Source organism: Mustela nivalis (assembly GCF_964662115.1).
Source record: "Mustela nivalis genome assembly, chromosome: 14".
NCBI classification, from domain to species: domain Eukaryota; kingdom Metazoa; phylum Chordata; class Mammalia; order Carnivora; family Mustelidae; genus Mustela; species Mustela nivalis.
The window spans coordinates 11812590-11831265 of record NC_139033.1 but is presented as its reverse complement, the minus strand read 5'-3'; the positions used below and the strand labels follow the sequence as shown (position 1 = coordinate 11831265).

General features: G+C 52.2%; 1 protein-coding gene and 1 long non-coding RNA gene across 14 annotated transcripts in view; one reads left to right on the top strand and one right to left on the bottom strand.

The window, feature by feature from the left end:
* The window catches only part of HVCN1 (hydrogen voltage gated channel 1), a 35889-nt gene extending 30654 nt beyond the window's left edge, over nucleotides 1-5235 (bottom strand). For 2 of the 12 annotated variants that reach the window (XM_082698479.1, XM_082698482.1), the window contains exons 1-2: nucleotides 4898-4935; nucleotides 4386-4465 (exon numbers count right to left, since the gene is read on the bottom strand). The gene's annotated coding sequence lies outside the window, so the exon portion shown is untranslated. Of the gene's footprint in view, nucleotides 1-4385; nucleotides 4536-4897; nucleotides 4998-5029 lie in introns of those variants that run through there. The other 10 variants (XM_082698481.1, XM_082698473.1, XM_082698471.1 and 7 more) reach the window with 10 other exon arrangements.
* LOC309847793 lies at nucleotides 4396-16039 on the top strand. Of its 2 annotated transcripts, none has more exons than XR_014302623.1 (5): nucleotides 4396-4542; nucleotides 8829-9019; nucleotides 10589-10990; nucleotides 11999-15514; nucleotides 15744-16039. It is a non-coding gene; the product is annotated as an uncharacterized lncRNA (long non-coding RNA). The 2 variants fall into 2 exon arrangements; XR_014302624.1 differs by having other exon boundaries at nucleotides 4422-4542; nucleotides 8829-8991.
* The last annotated feature ends 2637 nt before the right edge of the window (nucleotides 16040-18676 follow it).

Genomic DNA, 18676 nt, shown 5'->3' with positions numbered 1-18676 from the left:
GAACCACACACAAAACTTCACATATGACATGATTCCACTGGACACGAAATCAAAGGAACCACACACAAAACTTCACATATGACATGATTCCACTGATATGTAACACCCAGAATATGCAAAGCCACAGAGACAGAGACAGAGACAGAAAGCAGACTGGTGGGTGCTAGGGACTAGGAGGTAGGGAGGGGGATGGTGATTGACTGCTTAACAGAGGCAGGGTTTGCTTTTGGTTTGATGAAAATGTTCTGAAACTGGATAGAGGTGGTCATTACGTGACATCAGGAACGCACTAAACGCCACTGAACTGTTCAGAGTTGTAAAATGGTTAATTTCATGTTATGTGAATTTCACTCCAGTTTAAACTAAAAAAAAAAATAAAGACGCATAGACATACATTAAAGTGTATATGTAGGGTGGCTCAGTGGGTTAAAGCCTCTGCCTTCAGCTCAGGTCATGATCCCAGGGTCCTGGGATCAAGCCCCACATCAGGCTCTCTGCTCAGTGGGGAGCCTGCTTCCCTTCCTCTCTCTCTGCTTGTCTCTCTGCCTACTTGTGATCTCTCTGTCCAAAAAAAAAAAAAAAGTGCATATATTGTATATGTAAATATATATTACAGCATAATATATATAGTATGACCCAATCTGTGAAAAATTACATATGCATTTTTAAAAATAAGTCCATAAAGATATAGCCAAACTGTTTACAGTGGTTATTGTTGGACAAAAAGGGAGTGGTCGAGGGGACTGATTTTTGTAGGTATTTTCCTTCACTTCCTGGAAGGTCTGACCCTTTACAATGAGTATGTATTAGTTCTTAAAATTTATTTTTAATGTAGGTGACACAGGTATGTACCAAAAAACTGAAACAATTCAAAAAGATATATTGTGACTAGTAAGCTTCCTTTCTACCCATTCTTCCCAGAAGCAGCCACTCTTAGCAGTTTCCTGTGTGGTCTTTAGGGGTATTCTACGCCTTTGCAAGCACATCTATATCTACTCCTTTTCTCTTCTTTAAACTTCAACAAATGTGAGCCGACACACACACTGCTTGAAACCTTGCTTACTTCCCTTTAGGGTGTGGTAAGCTCCATAATGAACCCCCTCCCTCCAAAGGTGTACCTGTCCTACTCCCCAGAACCCGTGAATATGTCACTGTACATGGCAAAGGGGGCTTTGTAGATGCGATTCAAATAAGGCTCCCAAGATGGGGATTATCCAGGTGACCCCAATGTCATCAGAAGGGTCTTTTTGAATAGAGCAGAATCATCAGAGACAGAAGGACATGTGAGTGCAGGAGCAGAAGCTGGAGTCCGAGATTTGAAGATGTTACACTACTGGCTTTGAAGACCGAGGGAAGGGACTGCAATCCAAGGAATGTGGATAGCCTCCAAAAGTTGGAGGTTCTCCCTTCGAGTGTCCAAAAGAAATGCAGCCTGGGGGCACCTGGGTGGTTCAGTGGGTTAAGCCTCTGCCTTTGGCTCAGGTCATGATCTCAGGGTCCTAGGATCGAGTCCCGCATGGGGCTCTCGGCTCAACAGAGAGTCTGCTTCCCCCCGCCCCGCCTGCCTTTCTGCCTACTTGTGATTTCTCTGTGTGTCAAATAAATAAATAAAATATTTTTAAAAAAAAGAAAAAAAGAAATGCAGCCTGGCCACACAACACCTTGATGTTGGCCCACTGAGACAGAGTGTGGACGTCAAATCCCCAGCACTGTAAAGTAATACATTTATGTTGCTTTAAGCCATCCAATTTGTGGTAATTTGTTATGGCGGCTATTGGAGACTAATACAGTATTTCTGGTTGTTCTCAATCAGTACGCGCTATACTGAATGCACTCCTTGGAATGACTCCACAAGGTTCCCCTGGAGGAATGTGTGTAGTAGTCCCACTAGTGATCAGAATTTGGATTACTTCCCAATCTTTTGCTGTCCCAATGTTCTAATAAATAACCCTGCACACCGTGTCCTTTGATGATTTAAGAAAAAAATATCAACTGGAAAAAATTTTCATAAAGACTTAAACAAAAAAATAAAGTTCTTTCTCTCCTCAGTAGCATGGGTTGTAGGCACAAGGGCCTCTCAGAGGGTTTCTTGCTGGTCGACTGGCAGGATGGCTTCTGCAACCAGCACAGTTCAGCTAGCTCAGTGTGTTCCTGTTCTAGCCCCTGGGGGCCCTCACCCTGCTCTCATGAGACGGGCTCAAGTGGAACCTTTAGCACAGGCAAAGGTGAAGGGAGCTGTTAAGGTGCCCTGGAGATTTCCTTCCTTCACAAGGCAGGAAATAGAAAGAGCACATTTATAGAAAAACAACCAGCTTCACTAATTCAAGCAACAGAAAATTACATACATGACCTCTCCATTAAACTAGACAAAACAAAAGTGATAAAACTCAGTGCTTGTGGGGCTGTAGGGAAACTTGCACACTGCCAGGCATTGTTTTTCCTTAACAGCCCTCTGGTGATAAGTGCCAAGTGCATTCAAAATAATCATACTCTTGACTTGAACACATCAGTTTGGAGCTATTATTTCAAATCATTGAGTACCAAAACACAGGTGCAATGTGGACAAGCTACTTTGGATATGATGGCTAGAACCTGGAAAGACGCCACAAGCCCCACTTTAGAGAACAGCTGAGAAAGGCAGCGGGCTGTTAGAAGGAATAACAATTCTGAGGTCTATGTAGAAATACAGAAAGAAGGCTGTTAAGCAATGACAAGTCAAACTCTGACGGTTGCACACATGACTGGCAATTGTACAACAAAATTGGAACTTTTACTACATGCCAGGCACTGTGCTGGGTTCTGGGTGGGAATCCGAAGTGATGAAGAAAAAGGTCAGGGCACTGGGAGACAGATACTTTAGCTGGGTAGACAAACAGGGAACCAGGGAAACACGTAAGCAAGGTAAGATCCCCTGAGGCTAAGCATGGGAAGAAAGAGAAGGAGTAACGGTAATGCAGGAAGAGAGCAGGCGAGTGGGGCTCCTGCAGGTGCAGTGGTCAGGGAAGACGTGAGAAGGCGAGGAGGCAACTTGGACAGCAGTCCCAGAGTTGCAAAGAGGTAAGTCACAAGAAGATGGCCGGGAAGAGTATTCCCTGGAGAAGGAAGGCCTTGTGCAAAGGTCCCAAGGGGACAAAAACAAAGAAACAGAACAAAACAAAACCCCAGCAGGTCCAAGGAAGAAAGAGGAGGTCAGTGGGTCTGCAGGGAACATGCGGTGCAAGGACAGGGGCAGGACACAAGAGTCTGACTTTGCAGAGGGCTTGGGAGGCAATGCTGAGGTCAAGAGCGGTGGCTGGGAGGCAAAAGATGATGCAGAGGGCTGGTCAGATTCAGAACATGCTGAGGAGCAGAACCCGCTGCGGGCTCAGATGTAGGGGGAGGAGATGAGGAGCCGGTTTGGGGCAACAAGAGTCAGGGCTTCCTCCTTCTCTCTAAACCTGTGATCGCAGAGGGCCTGGGGACCTTGGAGTGGTTCTGGAATTGTGCAAACGTCAGCCCAAAGATTTTCAAAATGGTGCTCCTCCTAGTCTTTCCCCTAGGGACTCAAGAGTGCGAGAAGTTGCCACTGGCAGCCTTGGCTTACTCAAGAAGCTGTCCGGAAATTGTGCATATCTCGAAGAGCCCTGACTGACCCGAGGTTAAAGGTGTCAGGCACAGAGGTGTGCTTTCAGAGGGACAGGGAAGAAGCTGGAGGGTGTGTGTGGGGGCGGTGGGCATAGCTCCGTGGTAGCCTTGGGCAAGGTGCTGGGCTAAGCATTTGTACCAAGTGTCTCACTTCATCTCAGCAGTGCTGTACGGTAAGTACCATGCTTAGCCCCCGGGACAGTCGAGGGAACGGAGTGATGAAGAGATGAAGCCCCACAGTGGGGCTGTAAGGGCCCTTGCCCCCAGCAGAGATGGTGGGGAGAGGTCTGTAAGCTCCTGTGGGGGGCAGCACCGCTGCCTCCTGCAGTTTAACCTGTCCCCAACCCACCATTCTCTTTCCTCAGCACACCTTGCCCCAAGAGAGGAGTGGTTAAAAGTATTCCCAGGTGGGGTGCCTGGGAGGCTCAGTCAGTTATGCAGCTGCCTTCTGCTCAGGTCCTGATCTCCAGGTCCTGGGATGGAGCCTCACCTCGGGCTCCCTGCTCAGCCAGGAGTCTGTTTCTCCCTCTGCCTCTCGCCCTGCTCATGCTCTCTCTCTCAAATGAATAAATAAAATCTTGGGGGGGGGGGTATTCCCAGGTGAAGGGATGCGGCCCCGGCGGTTGTCTCATCTCAGCCTCCTCCTGGGGTACCCAGGACTACCTTCATCCTCACTTCTCCCCCGCAGTCTTCCTGGGTGGGGGGGGGGGGCAGAGAGGGGCAGGGATGGTGAATAAAAGGATTTAGGGGTTCATACACACCTGGGTGTAGGTTCTGGCTCTGCCTGCTTCGGCCAGGTGACCCAAGGCAAGTGGCTTGGCCCGAGATTCGGCGTCTTCACCTGTAAGACGAGACAAGCGTGGTCCTCACCGCACCTGTTGCTGCCCTCGGCGGGTGATGAAGGCACCTGTCTGCACGGTAAGCCCGGGACGAAAGGGTAGTTCTTATCAATGCTCCCGTTTTCAAGGGGAGGTAACTGAGGCCAAGAGGGGCTTCCCTCCCAGGTCCCGCGGCACCAGGCCTCCTGCCCTGTTTCCAGCGGACTCCAGTACTCCCTGCACAGGGCAAGGGGCCCCCGGGGGAGTGCCAGTCCGCCCGCGCCCGCCGGCGCTGTCAGACGCCGGAACCGAGGGCAACTGGGGGCGGGGTCCCAGGCAGGCTGGGGGAGGGGGTCGGGGAGGGTGAGGGTCCGCTCCTCGGACGGCTCGGGCTGGGACGGCTTGGGAGAGCGCCTACAGCCGGCGCGGCCGCGTCGCAGCCGCGGAGCACTTACCCTGCGCCCCAACCGCCGGCGGCCACCGCAGCGACTGCGAGCTCGGCGCCCGCGGAGCCGCCCGGCCCCTCCCTCCTTCCCTGCCCGCCCCTCCTCCTGGCCCCCTCCCCTCCCCCCAGCCCGCCCTCTAACCCTGCGCCGCCACGGGCCGGGGCTCTAGCCCTGGCCCGTCTGTCTCCCTGTTGGTCTCCGGCTCGCCCCCCTCCCCCGCCCCCTCCCGCTCCGTAGGCCCGGGCGTGGCGGGGCCTCCTGCGCTCCTGCAGATGGACAAAGGTCCCGCCCGTGGGAGCCAATCGCGAATCACGAGAATCCGGTCCCAGGCTAGCCAGAGGGAAGGGGTGGGAGGAGGGAACCACTTCCTTCCTCCGGCGGGATGGAGTGGGGGCGGGTCCACTCCCCTCCCCACCATACGCACTCGGGGAGGCTGGGCCTGATGTCCGGTGGCCCCCCTGTCCGGTTTCCTTAGGGGTGGCTCTGAGTGGCTCTGCTTGTCCCCTGCACTGTATGTGCCATGCAGAGGTTGGAGAGTGGGCAGAATGTCCTGAAGGCATGGCCAACCTCGAAGCCGGCAGGCCCGGCCACTCCTGAATGCGGGAAGGAGGTCTCCGCGCCAGAGGAGGGTGCCTTCCTGCCTGGAGGCTGAGCCCCCTTGCTCAGGGGGACTCCTTACCTTCCGGGCCCAGCGGCAATGTCCCTCTCCTCCCGGGGTGCCCCAGCACTGCTCGCACTTCATTCCTGGCACTGTCCTGGAATCAGTTTCCATTAGCTTCCGTCTTCCTAAAAAGACCGTTTGTCCCAAACCTCGGGGTGGAGCAGGCCCTCTCTTTCACATCTCCCTGCTTCTGGTTTAGTTGGGGGCAGGAGTCTCAGTCCTGGGAGCGGTATTAGTTTCCCATTGCTGCTGTAACAGGTTACCCCAAACCCAGTGGCTTAAAACACAGATTTGTTATCTTAGGGCTCTGGAGGTCAGTAGTGCCAATGGTCTTAATAGAGCTAAAATCAAAGGTCATGGCAGGGCTCTGTTCCTTCTGGAGGCTCTAGGGGGGGATTCTTGCCTTTTGGAGCTGCCAGAGCGGGCCTGCATTCCTCAGCTGTGGCGGCTGCCCTCTGACCTCTGCTATCATCAGCCCTTCTCCACTAGATCTGACCCTTCTCCCTCCTGAAAGGACCTTGTGATGACCTTGGGTCCACTTGGATAATCCCCTTTGGCTACGTCCTTGATTAATCACCCCTGCAAAGTCCCTTCCACCAGGTGTGGTAGCTTATTCACGAATCCTGGGGAGTGGGATGGAGACATCTGGGGAGGCGGGCTGTCGTCTGCCTATCAGGGTGGTATTGTTTCCATTGGCTTCCATGGAGTCTCCTTTTCCCAATCCTGTTCCCCCCCCCCCCACCTGTAGGGCAGTAGGCTCTCTTAAAAACATCTCTGTCCAGGGGAGCCTGGGTGCCTCAGTTGATTGTGTGTCGGACTCTTGATTTTTGGCTCAGGTCATGATCTCAGGCTCCTGGGATTAAGCCCCGAGTCAGGCTCCGCGCGCAGTGGGGAGTCTGCTTGAGGATTCTCTTTCTCTCTCCCTCCCTCTCTGCCTCTCCCCCATCCTCCCCCGACCCATGCTCTCTCCCCTCTTAAAAACAAACAAAAACAACTCAGTCTCATCTGACTTCGCGGTCACATTTTCTTATTGCAACATTCCTATTCCAGTCCTTAACCCCAGTCTGGCCCATTTTATTTTTTTTAATATTTATCTGGGCGGGTGGGAAGGCAGGGAGAGAATCTCAAGCAGACTCTGGATCTCACAACCCTGAGATCATGACCCGAGCCAAAACCAAGAGTCGGACGCTTATCCGACTTTGCCACCCAGGCGCCCCCTATTCTGGTCCATTTTACACATCAATCTTGTTTGTTTGTTTTTTAAAGATTTTATTTATTTATTTGACAGAGAGATCACAAGTGGGCAGAGAGGCAGGCAGAGAGAGAGGAGGAAGCAGGCTCCCAGCCAAACAGAGAGCCCGATGTGGGGCTCGATCCCAGGACCCTGGGATCATGACCCGAGCCGAAGGCAGAGGCTTAACCCACTGAGCCACCCAGGCGCCCCAATCTTGTTTTTAATTAACAATGTCCCTCCCCTACCAGTGCCCGCTGGACAGAGTGGAGGGTGTGTGCACTGGCCTGGTCTCCGCATTCACTCCCTCAGGAGTGGGAAGAGGCGGAGAGAACAGGTATCAGCAGGTATCACCTAACTGCCCACCCCAGGGCTGCATCCCTCTTTCCATTGGCTCTAACAATTCCTTCTGCCTGCAGTGACAAGCTTAGTGCAGACAGCTGGTGGCCTCAACCGGACCCCTGGCTTGATCTCTCATCATCCTTCCCACGTGCTGCCTCCCTGCCGGCTCTGCTGTGGTCCAGGGGAAGCCCACAGCTGCCAGCCTTAGCTGTGCCCTGAGCCTGCGACCACCAGCAGGGACTTATTTCCGTATACTTGAGCAATCAGGCTCCTAAGAGAGCAGGTTAGCAAGTAGGGAGAATTTGGTCATGTTCTCAATATTTCTGTCCACAGAATGCCTCAGTCTCCTCAGTGGGACAGGAAAAGATCTCAGTTTTGTCACATCGGGCACATGGTAGGTGCTTTACATCTCTACGGCATGAATTAATAAATGAACACTGAGAATAAGGCTGCCCAGTGTCACTGCTTCTATTCCACATCGTAGGGAAGACCCCAGCTAATGCAGCGAAACAAGAAAGGAGGCGAGAAGGACAAAGATTGAAAAGAGGGAATGTCCCATCTGTGATCTATGTGATTATCTGCCTAGAAGATCCAAGGGGCTCAACAGAGCCATGTTGGATGCCTGCCGTGTGGTAGGCAGACCCTTTCCAGAAACTTACTATAAGATAAGCAGCTCGGTCCTCAGAGAGCTCCCATGTGAGTTGGGGAGGCAAGGCTCCGGCACGTTCCTCTACGGTCCAGAGAGTCTAAGAGGCTGGTCATTTAGGATAGGAAAAAATTACTTTGCTTTCATCAACTGAAATTGAACATTTCCTGCCGTGATGAATGCAGGTAACAGCCCACACTTGTATTAGCAGTACCCACGGCTTTGTCATCAACCGACATCACAGATATCTTCAAATCACAAGACGGTTATTGCAGATATCCTAAAATCTAGGTTATAGTCGCCACTGCTTCAAGATTCCTGTAGTTACTAAACCAGCTGTCAGTTCTCATGTATTTATCACAATTTAAAAAATAATTCAGGGGCGCCTGGGTGGCTCAGTGGGTTAAAGCTTCTGCCTTCGGCTCAGGTGGTGATCTCAGGGTCCTGGGATCAGCCCTGCATCGGACTCTCTGCTCAGCAGGGAGCCTGCTTCCCCCTCTGTCTCTGCCTGCCTCTCTGCCTACTTGTGATCTCTGTCTGTCAAATAAATAAATAAAATCTAAAAAATAAATAATAATTCAATAGCAGCATTTCAAGATAATGGATCGTTTGTAATGCAAGGCATTCTGTATTACAGAGTTAAAAACATTGCCCCGGAGAAGAGGACCCCTGTTGCAAAGAAGCATTAGGAACTCCCGCTTTAGAGGAAGGACTTGTCCTCTGCTTTGAGCAATGCCAACGCAGTCCTCTTGCACAAGGGAGTCCCTGCCCCCCACTGCACATTTCTTATCGAGCAGTAAGCCCAGCTTGCTCAAGGACAAGTCAGTCACTGTCCCAGGAGCTTTCTGGGAGCCTGCCTTTTAATGTTTGGGGAGCATTTTGAGGAAGGGCAGAGCATGAGCCCTGGGTCTGGTCTGCTTGTGCCCCAGGAGAGCTGGCACTGGGCCAGGGCATGGGCTCATTCTGGCTCGACGCAGTGGGAGAGAGGGCTGCCTCTGCTGGTTTTGTTTCCTCCGGGCCAGTGTTTTCAGCTGCTGCACTTGACTACTTCCCTTTCTAGGGCAAAACCCTGGTCCTGGCTCTAGGAGGATTCGAGGAAAGAGCAAGGAGGAGAGAGAAGTGCGTGAGACCTCAGCCGGGGCCCTGTTTGGATTTTCCAGAGTTGCCTCTGGCGTCTGGGTCCAGAGGCTGCTTCGCCAGCGGGTGTGATTCATCTAGAGCAGGTGACAGCCACACAAGCCTGGTGGACCTGTACGTGATCACGTCACTACATTAAAAGGTTATGGCTAACTCTGACCCCCTCCTCTGGTACTTGGTTCAAGCTTCTGCTTTATACATAGTTCAGAATCACGTGGAGGAGTGGAAAGGAGTCGGCATCCAAGAAATCTGGCTTTAAATCCTGCCTCCATCCCTTCCCTTGCTAGCTGATGTTCTTTCCTTAATTGAGCAAGCAGCATCCGAGTGCCAACTATGAGCTAAGCATTGAGAACGCAGAGGTGAATGAGACAGAGCCCACTTCCTCTCAAGGAACTTAGTCTCTGTAGGGAGGCACACAAAGACCCAGTGGTGGTATTGTGAAAGAAACGACCACAGGGTTATGGCAGAGAATTACAGTGCTGGGGAGAGAGAGGGGGTCCCACTGAGGTAGGCGGGTTGGGGAAGGCCTCTCTGTGCCATTTAAATTAACACTGAAAACTGAGGGAGAGCTGATCATGAAGGGAGAGGAAAGCCTTCTACCTAGTGGGAACAGTATGGGCAAAGGCCCTGGGGTGGGAAAGAGCCTGGCTTGGTGAAAAACCAAAAGGAAGCCAGAATTATCCCAACATGGTGGGAGGGGCAGAGAGTGGGGAGAAGTAGGTCATAGAGGAGAGCAGGGGACAGGAAGCACTGGAGTTCATGCGAAGTGCAAGAAGGCATGGGAATTTTAAGCAGGGGAGGGTCAAGATAAGATAAATTATTATTGTGGTGAAACATACATAACATAAGCTTTACTACTTGAACCGTTATATACGGTCAGTACATGCATAATGTGGGACAGTACTCATCACTACTCCGTTCCAGAACTTCCCTATTATCTCAAAAGGACACCTGGTACCCATTCAGGAGCTGGTCTGCATTCCCACTCTCCCCTCCAGCCCAAGCGCCCAGGGACCTGCTTCCTGTCTCTGTGGATTTGTCTGTTCTGGACATTTCCATCACACAGAGTCCTACAATATGTGGCCTTTTGCGACTGGCTTCTTTCACTCAGCATGTTTTCAAGGTTCCTCCATGCACCTCATTCCTGCTGTGGCTGAATATCCCCTTCTGTGGCTGTGCCATGGTCTGCTTATTTTTTCATCCACTGATACGGTTTGCTTTTCCTGAGGGAGCTCTGGTGGCGGGCTAGGGAGCTGGTCTCAGGGAAGGCACAAGTGGAAGAGCAGGCCAGGTAGTGGCTGGGAGTAGGAACAGAAAAATGGGCAGGGATTCGGGAGGTAGAACCAATACAAGACCGGACGGCGTGTGCACCAGACATGGAGGGGGAAGGCGAGGAAGTGCGCCCGAGTGTGGCGTGGTGCCACCCCTGGGGCAGAAAAGCCCGGGAGGGGACAGCCCAGTTGTTGGTGACTATATCTGAACTATCGAAGTGGAGGGGTCACATGCGCAGTAGGATTTGAATCTGGAACTTGGGAGAGGGGTTCGGGGTGTGATGTTGTGATAGAAGAAATAGATATTTTGGTCTTCGCCCATGGCTCCTGACCAGAGCGCCTAAAACCCTTGTAATTTCCTAAGGGATAAGAGCACTAGGAGCATCTTATAATACTTGGTTTTTGCCCCCAGCTCTTGAAAAGGCTCCAGAAGTGATAAAGACGAAAGGAACATCTGCCGTTCTTCATAACAAGTCCCTTTCCGACACACCTGAGTGTATGTGAATGAGGTCACTTTTGGAAAACCCCCAAAGATGGGGGGAGCTGGTTGCCGGGGGCAGGAACTTTCAGTCTCACCTCTACCCCCCTTCCTCACCCCCACTCCCCAGCCTCCGGGGGAGTGGAGGGAACTGGAGGCTGCAGGATTCAGCAGGGGCCAGTGAGTGAATCAGCTGTGAGTGCACCATGGAGTCTCCCGTCAAAACTCTAAGTCGGGGGCGCCTGGATGGCTCAGTGGGTTAAGCCTGTGCCTTCGACTCGGGTCATGATCTCAGGGTCCTGGGATCGAGCCCCGCGTCCAGCTCTCTGCTCAGCGGTAAGCCTGCCTACCCCCTCTCTCTGCCTGCCTCTCTGCCTACTCGTGATTTCTGTCTGTCAAATAAATAAATAAAAAATCTTAAAAAAAAAAAAAAAAAAACCTCTAAGTGGAAGAGTCGAGAGACTCTCCTGGCTGGTGAGCAGGTGGAGGGAAGTGCTGGGAAGGTTACATGCCTGGAGAGGGCCCCAAGGTATTGGGCCCAAAACCTTGCCTCGTGCATGGCTTCCATCTGGCTGTTTGTGCCTTGTGTCCTAGAATAAATCCTTAATTATAAGTAAACCATTTTCCCGAGTCCTGTGAGCCATCCTAGCAAGTTATCAAACCCGCGGAGGGATCATGGGAACGTCTGGTTGATGAAAGAGGCACAGGTGACGACCTGGACTTTCAAATGGCATCTGAAGTAGTGGGGGGCAGGGTGCGGGGTCTCATGGGACAGCACTTAGCCTGTGGGGTCTGCGCTAACTCCAGGCTGTTAGTGCCGGAACTCCTGGGTGTGGAAAACCCACACATTTGTTGAAACAAAAGTACAGGACGTGGAGAAACACGTGGGGTTTTTCCTCTGAGGGGGTCGTCGGCACAGAGCTGGTATCGAAAACCCTGAAGCAGGCTGAGAGCCTCCTCCCGGGGTGTGGACAAAGGGCCCAGCGCTGAGCTAGAGGCTGAGCCAGGAGGAGAGCCTGTGGAGGGGCCACAGAGGGTAACTGGAGGTAGAAGAAAAAGCCAAAGGTGTGTGGGTCCTGGAGGCCAGGGGGCCAGTGGTCCAAGTGTCAGGGTAAGAAGCTGAGGCGAGTGGGCTGACCGGGAGGGACAGTGCAGAGAAGAGGGACACAGAGAAGAGACTCAGGGACCACCCGGAGCAGTGGCCGCTCACAAAACCAAGCCGAGAGAGGGGACAACAGAGGGAGGACTGGCAGGGCCCACGCAGAGCCCCCAGCCTAGATGGTCCCTAGAATAGAAGAATGTTGGGCAAACGTGTGCTGAGTATTTGTCCCCACTTTCATGCAGAAAACAGCGACTCTGAAAGTTAGGTACAAGGCCACACGGCCGGTCAGCGGCAGAGCCGGGGCGGGACACGTTCTCTGAGGTTCTCAATGGACTCCTTACCTGTCTGCGGCAGGAGCAGTGGGTGCTAATGCTTGGGAGCCGAATTCTCCAGTTCTCTGGAATCTTCCCTGCCTATTGACATGGGTGAGGCTTAACGTTGGGGCGATGAGGGCAGAAGACCCTGTAAGTATCTTCTGACTCATGTTGACGAGCAGGACCTCGAACTCAAGGACTGGGCCGCACTGCCTTGTTCCACCTGCTGGTTACTCATGGAAAATACTCAACCATGTGGTTCAGCCTTCCTGACCAGCTGGAGAAGTTGCCACCGCATGGGTCCCTCATCTGCCCAGAAGTGGACCTGGGATTAACCCCTCAACTTCCTTCCACTCAGGAGATTAGTCCAAACCCGTTTTGGTGATTCCATCTTTCCTTGCACTTACGCTTCCAGAAAGGGCTTCCCAGGAGAGGCACAGGAGGGGCCTTCCTCTCTCCCTCCTCCTCAGGTCTGGAGCTCCTGCTTGAAGCCTGAGGGCGGAGCCAGGGGTGGGAAGCACCTGGGCCCCAGTGATGCCGCTGACCACCCACCGACCCACTCACCGTGAGCAGCCACATGCAGGCATCCGTTTTTGAGAGGTGATGGAGTTCACTCTTGTGTGGGTCGGGGTCTTTGTTGCTCACTTCCAAGAGCATCCAGACCCCATCCATACTTGGGACATTCGCTGCTCAGTGACCATTTTACTGTCCTTTTGGGGAATGAACTTACTGCTGTTGGGTCTGCTCTGGTGGAAGTGTTCACCAAGGTGTCCCCTCTTCTGGAAGGGGCCTGGGGGGAGAGGCGCAAGGAGACCCCGCACTGTTGGCATCTGCTCACATCTGGGCGGGATCAGCAGTGTGGCAGCTCAGCCACGGTGACGTCTGTCTGTGCCAAGCCTGGGTCTCGGCCTCCCCTGCCATCCTGTGGGCGCCTTGCAGTCTTCCGATAATTGGCCAGAGTTCGTTTCTCTTGTTGGCATCCAAGGAACCAGGCAAGAGCTGAGGGAGAGAGAAGACAGAGGCACCAGCGTGAAGTGCTCGCCCCAGTGCGGGAGGCGGCCGGCCAACAGCCCGCTCATACGCATGAGGCCCACGGAGCGCACGGCTAGGATAACTGGGAGCAGAGAACAGCCACCCGCCCGAGGGAGCGCTCACTGCGCACTGGGCCCCGGGCCAGGCATCTTGACCACATCTTCTCTAACCTGCACAACCAACCCCGGGAGGCAGGGACTCTGAGTTCGGGCGATGTTCTGCTGCAACAGAGGGCCCCAAATTATCATGGCTTCAGCAAACTCGAAGGTACTTCTCCTGCCAAAGGTGGGAGGCCTGACTTGCAGAGCAGGTAAGGTGGCTCCGTTCTATGGAGTGGCTTCTGGATCACTGCTCTGCCACTCCTGGGGCCTTCCTTCTGGTCAAAGGTGGCAGCACGTGCATCTCAGGGAGCAAGACTGAGGGTGTGAGCCAGCCAGATGCATGCCTGCCGTCCCTTCAGACCAGGCTCCTACGCTGCTGCTCCCACCCCATGGGGAGCCCTTAGCCCCGGGACACCTTGCGCCAAGGGACCACGAGAAGTATGCCTTTATTCGAGCATCGTGCACACAGCTAGAAGTTGATGATGGCTGAGGAGGGGCAGGGAGAACTTCGGGAAATGGCCAGGTACTAGATGTATGAGAGAAACAGGGCCCAGAGAATGAAGGCCCTTGTCCAAGGTCACCAAGCTATGAAGGGGCAGGGCAGGACTCGAGCCCACTCTGCCTCTGGGAGCTATGGTTACAGTCAAACAGAAGGCAAAGCCACATGGTGGCTGGGGCGGGTGGCTTCTTGGGGAAAGTGATAGTGAAGCTGGGTTTCCTGGGTTAGGAAAAAGCAGAGGAAGGACATTCTAGGAGCTGAGGTCTAGAGGCTGGAGAAGTATTTGCAAGAAAACTTCTGTTCTTGGGGCAGCACCTTACAAAGTGCTCTCTGGGAGGGCGCCTGGGTGGCTCAGTGGGTTAAGATGCTGCCTTCGGCTCAGGTCATGATCTCAGGGTCCTGGGATGGAGCCCCACATCGGGCTCTCTGCTCCTCGGGGAGCCTGCTTCCTCCTCTCTCTCTGCCTGCCTCTCTGCCTACTTGCGATCTCTGTCAAATAAATAGATAAAATCTTTAAAACAAAACAAAGTGCTCTCTGGCTATAGCCTGACCATCTCTGGCTGGCGACTGGGGGCTCACGCCTGCCAGAACTCACTGTTTGCAGGGATAGTTCTCATCGCAGCGCTCCCTTTGGAGTGTGGTGGCCGTCTTCAGTTTTCTCCTGCTCGGCAACTGTCCCCCTTCTCCTGGTAACATCAGCTGTCCCTAGTTTCAGCTCAAGCGGTTCGAGAGTGGCTGACCCCACGAGGCCAGGGGGGCTCCACGGGCGCCTCTGGCTGGGACCCTCCGCTGACAGCTCCTCTGCTGAGACTGTCATTTGCAAGGATGGCTGCACCTGGGCCTGGGGGGCAGCATATGGAGAAGGCTTGCCCGGGGTCAGGCCAACACAGACAGGAGCAGAGGCATCTCATGGCTAGAGGGAGGCTACACCGTGCTGCGCTCACAGCTGCCTTGCTCACGTGAGTTGCACAGGCCAACGGATTCCCTTTGTGCTGCAGCAGGTTTGATTGGTGTTGCTGTCACAGCCTCCGAAGAGTGACCAACAGAGGCAGAGAGGTCAGGCCTCTTTTTACCACCACCTGGGCAGTGGTGTGTGTCGGGGGGAGGTGGGGGAGTGTCAGTGTGTCTTATTATAGTAGGGTCTGGAACAGGGCCTCTATGAGTGTGGTCTGTGGACCCTAGGATCTGCATCACTCTGGAACGGAACTCAATGAAACCACATATTCCTGGGCTCCAGCTTCCCAATCAGACTCTCTGGAGGTGAGGCCAGGTCACTGTATTTCTGTCAAGCACTGCAGGGGAGTCCTGAGAACCAGTGGATGAAGCTGGTGACCTGGGATCCAAACCAGATCCTGCCGCCAACTCAGATATTAAAAAAATCTAGATTTTGGTGCACCTGGGTGGCTCAGTGGGTTAAGCCTCTGCCTTCGGCTCAGGTCATGATCCCAGGGTCCTGGAATTGAGCCCCACATCGTGCTCTCCGCTAGGTGGGGAGCCTGCTTTCCCCCCACCCCCTGCCTGCCTGTTTACTTGTGATCTCTGTCAAATAAGTAAATAAAGTCTTAAAAAAAAAAATCTAGATTTTCCATAACAACCAGACAGAGCCCTTCCACTGACTGGTTGTTGTGCCTGGCACCGTGTGAGGAAACGTTCTCTGTGCCCGCCCTTGTTTAATACTCACAACCACTGAGCATCTTAAAGGAAAGAGATGGAGGCTCAGGGAGGCTGACGGACATGCCTCATGTCACCGCTGGTGAATCTGAAGCCAGCTTTGTCTGTCCCAGAGTCCCCACTAGGCAGCACCAGGTGCTAGTGCCTGTTGTCTTTATTTATTTATTTTTTATTTATTTATTTTTTTTTTTTAAGATTTTATTTATTTGTTTGACAGAGAGAGATCACAAGTAGGCAGAGAGGCAGGCAGAGAGAGAGAGGAGGAAGCAGGCTCCCTGCTGAGCAGAGAGCCCGATGCGGGACTCGATCCCAGAACTCTGAGATCATGACCTGAGCCGAAGGCAGCAGCTCAACCCACTGAGCCACCCAGGCGCCCGCCTGTTGTCTTTAGAATGGAAATAGAACTTCTTGTTAGGCATGTGGCTTTTCCTCTTAGAGGAGGATCTTGAGGGGTCCCTGGAAGGCTCCGTCGGTGAAGTGGTTAAGCATCTGTCTTCGGCTCAGGTTATGACCCCCGGTCCCAGGATCAAACCCTGCACTGGGCTCCCTGGTCAGTGGGGAGTCTGCTTCTTCCTCTCTCTCTGCTGAATGAACCCCCTGCTTGTTGTGGTCATATGCTCTCTATCAAATAAATAAATAAAATCTTAAAAAAGAAAAGAAAAAAAAGGATCTTGATTCTTCCCTACCCCTCACCCAACCACCCTATGATTCATGTGAAGCCCTACAATTCTGCCTTGCAATGTCACGGGGGGACATCCTCTCTTGTCTCCACGACGACTACTCCAGGCCATGTAACCACTGTCTTGCTTGTAACAGTCTCTGCACACCCGCTCTTACCTTCCTCAGACCTGCTCCCCACACTGTACTGAGAGCAGTTTTGACATAGTCTCATCTCTTTGTTAGGAAATATCACAGACACTCAAATAATTATGCAGAATACTATAAAACTAAAAAACATGTCTTTACCACCAGTTAAGGAATAAAGTGCTTATTTCTTGAATCACAAAGCTCAGCAAACTTCTCTGGCTTCCCCTGGCTCTTGGGATCAAAACGCAGGAGGCCCTGCCTGTCTGAAGTCTGCTCCTCTATGACCGGCCCACACTCCTTTACTCTGCTCCTGCTCGGCCGGCCTCGATTTTTCTCTCATAGGCCAGGCTCCTCCTCCATGGCTGGCGCATCTGCTGTTCCTCCTTCTGAAATGCTGTGCCCACCAGCTGGGTCCAGCCGTCCCTTCTCATGCTCAGCTCTGTCACGATGGCGTTTCCCCAGCAGGGTCTCTCAACACCCCCAGACCAGGCCGCCCCCAGGTGCCTGCCTCATGCACACCTACCCACAACACTCAGTTCTTGCCTTACTGCGCATGCCTCCCACCAGACTGAATCCATGAGGGCAGGTCCTCTGTCTTCCCAGGGCCTGGTGCAAAGTAGCTGCCATAAATAATCCCTGAATGAAGAAAGCTACTAACGAGTTAACAGCTTTTGCAACCCCGGTAAAATAGGCACCATTCATTCACTTGGTGCATGTTTAGGGCGTGTCTACTGGGCTAGGCTAATGTTTAATTTAAAAAAAAGTGTCGTTTGCTTAGTAGTAACAATCTGCCTCAGTTTCCTCATCACTCAGTCAAATGGGGATGAGAGTACCTACCTTGTGCTCAGGGCGGAGCCTGGCACTCACAATGAGGTGGGAGGGAAGGGGGCCGACACCGGGACCGGCACCGGGTTTGGCGCCGAACAGAACACGGGCATTACCCAGCTTGGTCTGGGTCTTTTCTTGGGCTGTCACCAGCAACGTCCACTTTCTTGAGCCACACCAGTTTGTGCTGGTGGCAATGTTTCTTTTCTACACCCTCCAACTTTAGGCTATGACTGCTCATCTAGAGGGATTACAACATGCTTTCCCATCAGCATGGGAGGAATTCACTCCTCTGCTGTTGGAGAAGGAAGCAGAGGGAGAAGGAGCACCAAAAACGACCTCTCACACAATTCCACCCCATCTGCCACCAGAAGGTGTGGTGTTGGGCTGGACCACGAAGGTGATCTGTGAACTTTTTTCCTGGAAAACAGAAATATACGAACTTGAATGATACAACTGTTGATATTTGATAGTAATTTTAAACCATTTTATTGAGAAGCTCCTTTTTTCCCCATCACTCACCCAGTTGATGGAAAACATAAGAAGCCGATCTTGGCTACAAGTAACAGAAAACTTAATTCAAACTGACCTATATAAAGGAAATTTGCCTCTTTACTGAATAAGTCTGGTAGTAGGATAGGTTTCAGGTAGGGTCTGATCAAGCCTGGCTGGCTGTCTGCTGTTCTTTTGGCCCTGTTATTCCCCTTGTGTTGGTTTTCTCCTCAGACTAGTTTCCTCCCTTGTTGCAAAATGTAGCAGCTCTAGGCTTCACACTGGCCTACCGTAACTTCTAGAGGAGAGGGTCCTTCTTGGTGCTGCCTCCCACTCCCCACTCAAAAGATGATCTTGGGCTTCCTTCTGTTGTTGGAAGGCAGGTTGGCAAATTAATATATCAAACTTAACAAAAAGCATATAGATTTACCCTTTGAGCCAGCAATACCTCTTCTGTGCACCTATCTTAAAGACACTGGGCCAGAAACTCGGAAAGACGAACGTGCCAGTGGCTTACCACCGCACTGCCATGAGGGCACGGGCTGGGAACTGCCCCAGGGACCACTGGCAGAGAACTGGTTGAATAAGGTATGCACATCCCACCCTGTAGGATCACGGAGCCAGAGAAGGGCAAGAGGAACTCAAATACTGTTGTGGAATGGGCTCTAAGAGATACTGTTAAAGAAAAAGGCAAGGTGCCAGCAAGTGTATGATAGGCTTCCATTCTCCAAGACACAGGGGACCTAGGAGTATACAGATGTCGTTACTTTCATTAGACATGCACATGTGCACACACACATGCACGTACATACATGCACATGCACTTAGGAGGATAAACAGAGCGAGTTAAGGGCAGGGTGGAGAGGGCAGGGGAATAAGCTAGACTTCTCTGAATGTACCTTGCTTTGTGTACTTGACTTTGGGACCAGGTAATTATTTTATCCTTAAGTACAAAAGCAAAATTAAATAAACACAACTCAAAAAGAACTTTAAGACAGTAATTGGTGCATTCCAGGACTAAAAAATGAAATCTAAGGACAAAGAGAACTGTAAAAAAAAAAAAAAATTAGTACTCATATTGTTAATAATATTCTTATTATCAGGGTGCCTGGGAGGCTCAGTCGGTTGAGTGTTCAACTCAACTCTTGATTTCAGCTCAGGTCATGATCTCAGGGTCTT